Source organism: Octopus bimaculoides, chromosome 4 (assembly GCF_001194135.2).
Source record: "Octopus bimaculoides isolate UCB-OBI-ISO-001 chromosome 4, ASM119413v2, whole genome shotgun sequence".
In the NCBI taxonomy this organism is placed as follows: Eukaryota; Metazoa; Mollusca; class Cephalopoda; order Octopoda; family Octopodidae; genus Octopus; species Octopus bimaculoides.
In genome coordinates this window covers 514721-526755 of record NC_068984.1, presented here as the reverse complement: position 1 = coordinate 526755, position 12035 = coordinate 514721, and the positions used below count along the sequence as shown (strand labels likewise).

The following is a 12035-nucleotide window of genomic DNA, read 5'->3' as shown; positions in this document are numbered from 1 at the left end:
TATATATATATAGGTATCTACCTACTATACACATATCGATACATGCATATGTACACACATACGTAAATACATATATACATACATGTATACATACAAATAAAATATCAGCCATATGTCGACTACATCCCTAACCATGTATCATCCTCTCCAAAGATATTGACAAAAACCCTGGTTCAGAAAGTAAGGCAGTGTTGTTGGATAGTAAAATCTGAAAGTGTTACAGCTGGACAGTAAAGTATGAAAGTGTTACTAAGCAGGAAAATATGGAAAAAAAAAAAGGTAGTAACTTAAATGTCTGAAAACATTGCAAAAGTGCAAACGTGATTCGAACCCTCGATTCTTAGTCATGTATAACCAACATAATTCCTGTCAACTAGATGAAGCCCTCCTTAACCATTTACCTGCCAGAAATAGCCGTGAAACTGCCGTCATATTTCATCCTATCATTTCAAAATACGAAGAACACATTGGATAATGTAATTTCAAATATACTCTTTTGTCATTTAAACAAGAGACTCCATGACACGATCTCGCTCCACTGAAAAGCTTTTAATCGTAGATCAAGATTTCATTTAAGCTTCAGATTTGACATGAGATTATATTCTAAATAGAATGCTAAATCCTTTACCCAGGTAGAGTTCTTATGGCCAAATTCTCACAGAAATTTCCAGTTGCCATTCTAATACTTCAAATCAAATTTCGGTACAGATCTTCTTTCGGGATAACCATAACATAGACCTACCACGATCAGGAGTGGCCTAGGGTTAAACAACAACAACAACAACAACTTCTCCCTAACGGTGATAGTATCGGTACTCTACTTTGCAAAGTTCAGCGTCCGAGTTTATTCTATTGATCTATATTCCTTCATAGATGTACTGCTATCATGTCTTGAAGCCATTCTTGTGTGTGTCTATAGCAACCAACTGACAGTTCTTGACGAGGTCACATCCTCTCTTACAATAAAACTAAATCCTGTAACGCCATTAACATTGAAGAAGAAGGGTGGGTGGGTGAGAGAAAGAGAGAGGGTATGAAGGAGAAGGAGAAGGAGGCAGGGAAGTTTAGAAAGATTAAGTAACACACAAGAAACAAAGGAAGACATAAAAGGAAGCAAAAGAAAAGCTCAACAGATTACTGTGACGTGTGTGTTAGTCGAGTTGTTCTGACAGAAAGAGAGGGAGAGAGGCACGTATGGATGAAAGTCAAGACCACCACACGATAAAGAATATAGATTTAATCAGCCGCTCCTCCTCTACAAATTGAAAGACAAGCAATTTTCTCTCATATTCTTTCTATCCATTCCTCTCACCATCTCAGTCTCTCCATCCGCCCTTCTCTCTCTCCATTATCTACACGTCCCCCACTTTTTCTTCGTTTCGTTGATAATAATAATAATTTTAGCCCTAGACTTGCCCTAGACTTGATCCAAACCACTACAAGTTGTGACGACACGACCAGGCAGCGAAAGTGCTACACTGGAAACTGTGCGAAAAGTAGAGGCTAGAGAGAGACAAGACGTGTTATGAGAACAAACCGCAGAGAGTGGCAAAGTCGGAGGCTAGCAAAATCCTGTGGGATTTCCCAATCCAAACAGATCAGTAACTAGATCATAACAGACCGGAAGTAGTGGTGGTGGGCAAGGTGCACCACAGATGCTATAAAGCTGACGTTGCATGACCCTTTGACCCCCGAATAGTCAAGAAGGGAGGTGAAAAGATAGACACAATCCTCTTAAGTACGAAATAGCCCGGCTATGGAAAACGAAGGTGAATATAGTGCCAATTATTGTTGGGATCTTGGGAACAATATCAGATGGAATCAGAGGAATATAAAGGAAATTGGAATAGAGTGCCCAGTAGAACTGTTACAAAAGGGTTGTCTTCTTGGTATAGCCAGAATAATCAGGAAAGTATTAGATTGCTGAAAAGAACGAATAGCATGGTACCGTGGACTGCAGATAGCAATCCCGTTACGCATGCAAGACTGCAGGAGTTCCAACAAAACCTGTGATAAAGAGAAAATAATAATGATGATGATAATAATAATAATAATAATAATAATAATGTGGCCTGGATTGACTATCGCAAAGCTTGTGATATGATTCCACATTCGTGGATCATCGAGTGCTTCGATCTGTTTGGAATTGCGAGGAATGTAACGTGTTTCTTGAAGAGAAGAATGGTGGGATGGAAAATAGAACTGACATCTTACAGAAAAAGCTTGGGCACCCTGGGTATCAGAAGAGGGATTTTCCAGGGTGGCAGCTTATCTCCGTTGCTTTGTCCTCCGCAAGATACACTGGCATTGGTACTAAGGAAAATGAAGCGGGGGTAACAACTAATGGAAAAATCCCAAACAATCGACCACCTCCTCTTCATGGATGATTTGAAACTGTATGGCAAGGATGAGACACAAGTGAGTTCCTTGGTGAACACGGTCCACTGTTTTAGTGCCGATATTAGAATGGAATTTGGACTCAAGAAGTGCGGAATAATCTACCTAAAAACAGGCATGGTACAGTCCCTAGCAGGGATAGAACTACCGAATAGAGACTTGATTAAGCAAATTGGAACGGAAGGATACAAATACCTTGGTGTACTAGAGTACAACGAGATAATAGGAAAAGAAAGGGAAACTGAAGATGGACTATTTCCGAAGATTGAGGTTGGTACTGCGCTCAAAACTGAGTGAATTGAATAAAATCCAAGCAGTTAATACATGGGCGATAGCATCACTTCGGTATGGAGCGGGAATTATAAAATGGATACCAAGACGATAAAAATGTGGACAAAACACGGAGCCTTCCACCCTAAGAGTATCACCGATAGGCTGTACTTGACCAGAAGGGAGAAGTTTGATCAGTTTCCAGGACTTATCAAAGCAGAGAAAAGCCTAAAGTGGTATATAAAAAAATGCCGTGGAGCCACTGTTGAAGCACAAAGAAGGCCATCGTCATTAAAACTGAAAATTGTGTAACTGAAGAAAAATTTAAACAAAAAGTATGGAAGGAAAAAAATATTTACAGACAGTTTGCAAGAGATGTGAACGCCAGGACAGATACAGAGGAGCGGTGGCTGTGGATGAGGAAGAGTGACCTGAAGATAGACAGAAGCTCTTTATCAGTGAGATGTTTTGTCGTATGCGCAGACCAGGAACAAACGTTAAGGACCAACTATATGAAGTGCAGAATTGACAACACAACCGATAGCGACATTTGCATAATGTGTTGTGAAAGGGATGAAATGGTATGGCAGCTCGTTAGTGAATGCCCGGAATTAGCACAAGGCGAATACAAACGAAGCCCTGACAATGTGGCAAGAACGATCCATTGGAAGCTTTGTCGAAATCACGGACTACAAAGAGCAAAGACATGGTCTGAGCAAACCTCAGAAGTAGTAACCGAGAATGAGAACTGCAAAATCCTGTGGGATGTCATGATCCTGTGCAATCACCTGACCAGGCATCGGAAACCGGACATTGCTGTGGTGAATAAAAGAGAAAGAACATGTATGACAATCGACATAGCATTCCCCGGTGACAACAGGATCAATGTGAAAGAAGAAGTAAAAATAAACAACTATGACGATTTACAGTGAGAAATACGAAGGCGGTGGCCAATAAAGAGAGTAGACGTGATACCAAAAGTGAGCACCAATTACTTTTGGCAGTATCAGCACTCAACTACCAAAATGGTTGGAAAAGATTGGTGCAAGTGTGAAGGTAGAACACCTACAAGAATCAGCATTGCTTGGAACTGCAGGAATTCTTCGCAGGGTTCTTGAAGCATGACCAGTAAAACAAGTGTCATCTTAGTCTGCTGGCTCTAGACAGCTGACACTTTCTATTATACCCAGCAAAATAAGGTGTGAGTTTTCATGTAATAATAAAAATAATAATAATAACTATAATAATAATGACACTAACGTTCTGAACAGACGGATGGAGGAAATGGACATAAACCCAGTTTAGTACAGCTGCAGAAAGTAGTGTTATTAGAAACAGCTAAGATACTTAGGAGGGTTCTTAGCATCTAAGGTGACTTGCTGTAACCCAATGTTAGGATTCTTTCCTTTTTCAGCAGTCTAATCTGTTGAGTGTATATGAAAATAATAATAGTGATAATAACATCTCCAGAAAACTGTGCTATTAGGGACAGCTAGGATGCTTAGGTGGGTTCTTCGTAGCTAAGGTTACTTATTGTTGCCCAATGTTAGGAATTTTTCTTTTCCAATAGTTTAATCGGTTGTGTGTAAATGAAACAATAATTTTTTTTTTTTATAGTTTCAGCTTAGAGCTGCGGCCATGCTGATGCACCGCCGTGGAAAAAAGTGTGCGATGCTTACAGCACCTAGGTTTCCCAAGCGGTCACCCATTTAAGTACTCACTAGGCTCGACGTTGCTTAACTTCGGTGATCGGACGAGAACCGGTGCTCTCAGCGTGATATGGCCGTAAGAGCGTATGAAACCCAGGGCTAAAACTACTGCCTTAGATATTATGACTGATAAATGGCAAGAAAAACCTCTGAATGACAAATACCCAAAGAGAGCGAATAATGCCGACGCTGACAAAGCCCTTACCCGTCAGTGGTTAATGGCGTCTGGCTTGAAATCAGAAACAGAAGGGTTTATCACAGCTGCCCAAGATCAATGCCTACCTACAAAGAACTACCAGGCCAACATATTAAAGAATGGCAGCTCCCCATTATGTCGTATATGCCAACAACAGAATGAGACCATCGATCATGTTGTCTCCATGTGCAGTCTGCTTGCGCCTACAGAGTATCTCAACAGGCATGATAGAGCTGCACAATATATTCACTGGGTAATTTGCAAAAACCTGGACTTGCCCCATGATAAAAACTGGTGGGAACACAAACCACCCCCAGTACTTGAAAATGATCACATCGCACTCCTCTGGAACTTCACCATTCAAACTGACAGAAAGATAGATGCAAATAGGCCAGACATCATATTGAAAAACTTTAGACAAAAATCATGCCTCCCCATTGATATGACTGTCTCAGTTGATATAAACGTATCAGTCAAGACCTACCAAAAACTGAGCAAATATAAAGATCTTGAGATAGAAATTGGCAAAATGTGGAACCTGAAAACTATAAAAATAGCTGTAGTCAAAGGTGCCCTAGTAATGATAGCAAAAGGGGATGATTGCTACCTAGCTCAGATACTAGGGAACCCAAAAATGGCAGAAATTCAAAAGATAGTGCTCGTGGGAACTGCCCATATCCTACGTAAAATGCTGTCTATGTAATCCCAAATTTTAAAACAAACTCATAATTTTCTTATGATTTCTTAAACATTCTCTAGAACAATACTATGTGCAAAACCAAATATATGGCACCCTAGGCATAATACCAACATGAACTTCTAACTTGTTGTCTCTTGAGGTATCTGGGCGAGACTTGGAGCCAACTTGTATAAATATAAAATATAATAATAATAATAACAATAACACCTGCTTGTTGATAGACATTGGTGTCCCTTCTGACCAAAACACTGCCCAAAAAGAAGTGGAGAAATTGTCAAAGTACAAAGACCTCAAAACTGAAGCATTGAAGATATGAGGCATGGCGGTGAAAACAAGACCAGTAATAACTGGAGCAGTGGATATGATAAAATACATATGAACAAAAACGTAGAAGATCTACCTGGACCTTCAACACTACACACTCACCAAAAACTAGCCCAGCTGGGAACAGCCCGCATCCTACGCAAGACAGTTCAATAATACAACCCAAACAAAATAAGGATGGGAGGAGGAGGAAAAGAAATGTTTCTAATTTAGGCACAATGCCAGCAATTTTTAAGGAGATCTGGTTAGTCGATACTTTGGACATGAATACTTGATTGGAACTTTATTTTATCGACTTCGGAGGGATGAAGGCAAAATTGATCTCGGTGGGACTACAACTCAGAATGTAAAGAACTGGACGAAATACCACAAGGCATTTTCCAACTCTCTAACCAGCGTTTCACTTGATTTATTCTGTTTTTCTTTGTGTTTGTTGTTGTTATTGCTGTCCCTGCTGCTACTGCTGTTGGTGTTGCAGTCGATTGGGTATATTCCAAAACTTAATCATTTCAGTTGACCCTTAAAGATAAAGTCTATGTAGCCAGAGATCGAACTCAGAACGTAGAGACGTCAATAAATACTCCAAAATATTACATCCGTTGCTCCACCGATTCTATCATTCACCCAGTTCAAAAAAAAAAAAAAAGCTTTCTAATATTAGTATAATGTCATACAATTGGGGCGGAGGCACATTTGGATAAGTCTACTCAAGTATTCGACTGAATGCCTACCATATTGACCCAATATGTTATTGGTGCTCACCACACCTATCTGATTCGAACGTATCGATCTCACTGTGATTAGTATTAATTGTTTTGAATAGATAACTGATGCTATTATTTTTATTGATGCAATATGTGACTAGAATGACATTGGTTCTGAGCTCACTGATCGTAGCAGACAAAGAATACCTCAGATTTATTGATTGCTGTAGAATTTAGCAGAAACAGCAACCGCCACAGCAGCAGTAGTTTCACATCTGCCTCTCGTCCCCCATCCTTACAATTCATTAAAAAAACATCATCAGCTGTTGTAGTTTCCTGTCTCCCTGCCATTTTCCTATTTATAAGATTAAAGCAAATATATTCAGTTAATATTCCGAACCTATGTTTATTATTATTATTTTTGTTAAATATAAAAAAAGGGAAACGTGTATCTCTTTCATTCTGTAGAAAACTTTGTATTCTGCTGCGATCATCTTGATAAAATAACTTCCTACATTTCCTTTTATTCTGAACAACTTCATTCCTTTATTCTGTTAATCATTTTCACTTGACGTATCTGACTAAACTTGCAGTTTCTATCCTGGCTTCAATTCATGAATCCCAAATGTTACTGCAAGATTTTTACCTGCTTCTACGTGATTCTTCCATTTTTCTTCTCTTGTGTAGCAAACAAATACAAGCAGCGGGAAATGTATCAATTCGCTTGATTTAACACCCAGCAGTATTTGTATCAATCCTCTTGATTTAACTGTAAAAATAAACGAGGAATATTATAAAGGCTTTTCACCTGAAATCGCTAATGTTTTAGGTCAGGTAATTGTTAGTTCGGTGTTATTTTACATAAAATGGCGGAAATTGGAAGCGATTAAGCAATGGCTGCAAGGAGAAGGAGAGAGTGAGAAGGAAGGAGCTGAATAGCAAAATGAGGGTTAGGAGGAGGATGGTATAAACAGCGAATAACTGAGTTGATTTATTTTGTAAGAAAAGGTTGGAAGAACTAGACAGGTGAAAACAAAACAATAATTTAAGTAAAAATAGAGAAGGAAAAGAGACAAAATAAGGAAGAATGAATTGATGAGTGAATAAATGGAAAACAAAAGGACAGGAAGAACGAAAAAAGAATGTAAGAAAGTAATAATCGAAAAAAATATAGGGGAGAAGGAAGAGACGAAAGAATAAATGAAAATTAAAAAGAATGGAAACAAACAAAGAAAGAACGTGCTCAAAAATAAGAAGAGAACAGCATCAAGACTATCCAAGACAACTAATTCAATCCAAAATAATATCAAAATTGGTTATCAGTCTAAATATTCCAATGGTAGACTTTCCGTCCAAGGTACAGAATTCTGGTTAGAAACCAAGGATAAGAAAAGAACAAATCTTTCTATCATTTTATGAGAAACTTACGGCCATGAAGTGCCAGTCTACTGAATTCTGGCTATATTAAAGAAGAGGAAAAAATCAGCTACCAATCCTTAGATTGGTAAGATGCTGGAGATTTTCATCCATCTCAAGCAATTTTTCAGCTGTAACCCAAAAAGAAAGGCACAGAGTGAACAACTGACACAGAAAAAAGTTTAAAACAATGAACAACAATTTGTTTGGAGGTGGGGTCCAATTGTAGAATCCGGCAATAAGAAAAGAAATTAGATTCATAGCAGGATAACAATTTCAAAAGGGTATAATGTTTGTCGGTACTGTCATCAGGAAGGAACCAATTTATGGATATAGGAGAGCTTGAGGTTAAACGAAATGTATAATTAAGGTAAAATGCCAACTGGGTAGATCCATTAGACAATTAATCAATAGGATATACTCATGCAGGAAAATCCTGTGACACGACTGCAAGGTATACAAAAGAAATCAACAGGTAAATGGTAGACTAGAGGTGTAGCGTTCAGCAATAGATACACGAAAAGATAATGTAGGAACACTGGCACAACTTATTTAGGAGAACCGACCTGTAGCTTATGTAGAAGCATATAACACTGGCATGAGTAACAATGAATAGGAACCACCGTCGGTATTCTAACAACCCACTGCAGAGAAACGACAACACGAAAATAAAAATCCTTTCCATGTGCTTGCAACATCTAGCGGTTTGGTAAGTTACAGAGTCAATGCATATAAGAGCCGAACACACCCACTCAATAGAAAGTTTATAACAGACTGACGGCTTTATCCAACATTGGATCTGGTAATATCTATTTCCCTCACCATGCATTATAATCAAACCATTCTTTCTGTTTTGATTCTACTAATGGATATTACCGATTTTCTTCTCTTGTTTAGGGATCTACCAAACGAATATCTATTTTAATTGGATTGTTAATTGGATTCCGCCTCTATCTCTTGATAAAATGAACTACAATAATGTAATCGATGAGTAATGTTCCTGTTTAACAGCTTCTTCTTTGATTATGGAATCCTCACTCGGTACAATGTTCTAGTAGCTTGGATACTCTAGAAACAGCTGTTAGGTACACCGTTTTGTTAATATATAACTAAATTAAATGTCATTGTCAAGTCCTGCCAAACGCTTGCCTTTTCATTCCTGCTTATATATATAATATATAAACGAATGAGCGTGAAAGGGCTGATAGAAAGAAAGAATAGTCGTACAGAATTTAGATAAATATATACTTACATATAAAAGTTCAAAGTGTACGTACGCCGGAAGATGAACAAACACAAAAAACAACAACGCGAGCACGTGGTACATGTAAAGTATTAGCAGACGCTCATGGAAGGAAAGAAAGATGGTTTAATGTTTCGAGCAAAGCTCTTCTTCAGAAACAGAGGAAAGTCCAATAGAAAGGAAGACGGAGGAAGAAAATCGCCAACGATTCACATGTAGTTATATATACATACATATATATACATTTATAAATATATAAATGAATAGGTGCATGTTTATACAAGTGTGTATGTATGCACATGTATGTGTGCATATATATGTTTGCAGGTATGTGTGAGTAAATACAGGATGTCCCAAAATTCACAGATGGGTTTCAATTTTTAATAACTTCCATAACTTTACAAATAAATGCATGAAATTTTGGTACAATATTAAAGGACATAATGGAAATTAATAGGCACGAGTCACATTTTGCAACACTCCTACATCACGTTTGAAAAAGGACATCGCTTGAATGGCAGTCATTTCCGGTTTCGCACGCTCGTGCTCTTTCCAAAACTTGCACCATAACACCCTCGAGAGTTTTAGACTCAAATACTCTGATTTCTCTATTGATGTTCTCCTTCAGTTGCCCCAGGGTTTCTGGTTTGTTGACGTAAACCCCTCTCTTTCAGTTGTCCTTACAATAAAAAAGTTGGGCTAGTCAAACCTGGAGAACGTGAATGTCAGTTGACATTGCCGTAGCGGGAGATTAGTCTCTCTCCAAAGCACTGCCGTAGCAACTGCATTGTTTCTCTTGCGGTATGAGCAGTTGCCTTATCTTGCTGGAACCATGTGTGAAGTCTACTTTGAATGGCCTTCACATTCCTCAGACTTGATCTGCCCGAAGACACTGGTGCAACTGAAGGAGAACATCAATAGAGAAATCAGAGAAGTGGAGTCTGAAACTCTTGAGGGTGTTATGGTGCAAGTTTTGGAAAGAGCACGGGCTTGTGAAGTCGAAAATGACTGCCATTTAAGTGATATCATTTTTCAAACGTGATGTTGTGGTGTTGCAAAATGTGACTTGTGCATATTAATTTCCATTATGTATTTATTTGTAAAGTTATGGAAGTTATTAACAATTGAATCTCATCAGTGACTTTTGGGATAACCTGTAAAGGCGAACCAGTAACAGTGGTGGTTCGAATGCGTTGCTTATATTTGTTCAAACTTTGAAAGATCGGAGTTCTAAACCTGCTGAAGTCCACTCGTCTTTTATACGATCACTTACCACCATAGTGTTCCTGCGCACGCGTCTCTCTCGCTCTCGTAGTATGGATGTTCTACCAGTTGGTAGAGATAAGATTGTTGTCCTTGTCTATACTCGTCTACATAAGAAACCTAAAACCATTATCAAAAGCATGTTACATGCTGATATAAAGCCATAATCGATTACATGTGATAGCCGCAGTTAAGTAGTTAGATGCATTTTTATGGATATTTATTCCTTTGTTATAAATTACATGCATATATATATATATATCTATATACCTACGTACATATACATATAATATTTATACTCTTATATATGTGTGTATATGTATACACATATGTATACAGATGGATACATTATACATTTGTATGTATGTATGTATACGAATGTGTATTTATATGGTAGTGGCAGGTACGTATGGATTTGTATTTGCAAGATAAATATAGAAAAGCAGAACCTTAATTAAGAAACAGATAGTAAAACCATTTGTTGCTAAACGTCGATTATGAATGGCTGGAAAGAGAGAAACAAAAATCAAGCGACAAATCAGCAATCATTTAACGGAATAGAATGACAAAGTTGAAAGCTTAGGAAGTATATGTATACAGGTGTGTAGATATGTGTTTGTGGGGGGGCACGCACAGGTAATGAAATTTAAGTTAAAACCACAGAAACAACAATTCACAAAGCTATCAAATCTCGCACACAACATTGGTATAGACACTCGCCCCCTTATACAAATAGAACCACAGGAATGCCACCCCATTTAGAATTATATACAAAGAATTTGTGGATTATAAATACCCAAACATGAAAATAGACAATTATATATTGAAGAAGTGGCACAGAGTCCGGTGTAAGTTTATACTTACATGGAATAAATGCAGGAGAAGCGCGTCATTGATAAGATTACAGCATGTGACGAAAACTCTGTCATAGCAACAAATTAATCACCTTATTAGATGAAACGGATTCCTTCGGCTGCCACGCACTACAATTTTCTTCCACCTCACCTTAGTCCGCTTTTCTTTGTTTATCCTTCTCTCTCTCTCTCTCTCTCTCTCTCTCTCTCTTCTAACTACATCCTGTATACATATGCTAGCTCATATTATCTTGTATGCCCAATCAGTTGAAACCAATTACCTGAAACACGCATACATTATATGATAAAATTCTTGTTACATTTCCTATGTTAATTTATGTGTGAATGCGTGTGTGTGTATATATACATAGATAGATAGATAGTGCTAAAAAATTACCACAGAATGAATTTAATCCAACAAACACACACCATCATAAAAAGCAAGAGACAACCGAAATCCATGAAAAGTTTCCTAACACAAGCCCAAATACGTTCAACAACACAGAAGTTGTCAGTAAAAAAATGCGGAAGACCCAACTGTTGGATATGCGTCAATTTAATTTCACAGTGAAAAGCAACTTCACATGTGCTTCGGAAAACCTGATATACGCACTAACGTGCTCTGGGTGTCAAGAGTAATGCATAGGCCAAACAAAAAACAGTCTACATTATATGATGGTTCTGCACAGATCCCAGATCAAAATTCCCCAAAACAGAAAAATAGCATTCAGCCAACACATCGACATTTACGCCAATGACAAAGATTCAAGCTTCAGAACTTTCTCCCTCTACCAATTCAGGGACGATACAACCTGTAGCCAACGAATTAGTAAAGAGACTCTCTTTATTACAAAATACAGACCCCTTTTGAACACATCTACAACAAACGACATATCCACCACGGCCTTAGAATAACACAAACACACACACAAATATTAAAAATGATACACTCAAGAGAT

The 12035-nt window shown here is 38.0% G+C and overlaps 1 protein-coding gene and 1 non-coding gene across 2 annotated transcripts in view; one reads left to right on the top strand and one right to left on the bottom strand.

The window, feature by feature from the left end:
* The window catches only part of LOC106874517 (cyclic nucleotide-gated cation channel alpha-3), a 414787-nt gene that overhangs the window by 346334 nt on the left and 56418 nt on the right, over window positions 1-12035 (top strand). The window lies entirely within an intron of this gene.
* On the bottom strand, window positions 4340-4458 carry LOC128247751 (5S ribosomal RNA). Its single transcript, XR_008264100.1, has one exon. It is a non-coding gene; the product is annotated as a 5S ribosomal RNA (ribosomal RNA).